Source organism: Apodemus sylvaticus, chromosome 16, assembly GCF_947179515.1.
Source record: "Apodemus sylvaticus chromosome 16, mApoSyl1.1, whole genome shotgun sequence".
In the NCBI taxonomy this organism is placed as follows: Eukaryota; Metazoa; Chordata; class Mammalia; order Rodentia; family Muridae; genus Apodemus; species Apodemus sylvaticus.
Window position 1 is genome coordinate 33931338 of NC_067487.1, and position 285 is coordinate 33931622.

Below are 285 nucleotides of genomic sequence, written 5' to 3' on the forward strand. Positions count from 1 at the left end.
TTGCGTTGTCTGAACACAGCACAGATAGAAGCCACTACACCTGAGGTATCCTGCCCCTTGCTCCCATGAGACTGAAAAGAAGAACTGCCCAGTGAGGCAGCCATTCTAATGGATGCTCATGAGCAAGAATTCTTCAAGAGAAACACTGAGAATGTCAAACTGCACAAACTAAGCCAGTGGGACAGAAAAAAATAATCATGAAGTATCAAGATCTTGGGTCCTTAACATCATTACCTCAGACACCCAGTGCAAAGGCAGCTAAATGAGGCAACTTCTGCACCTGAG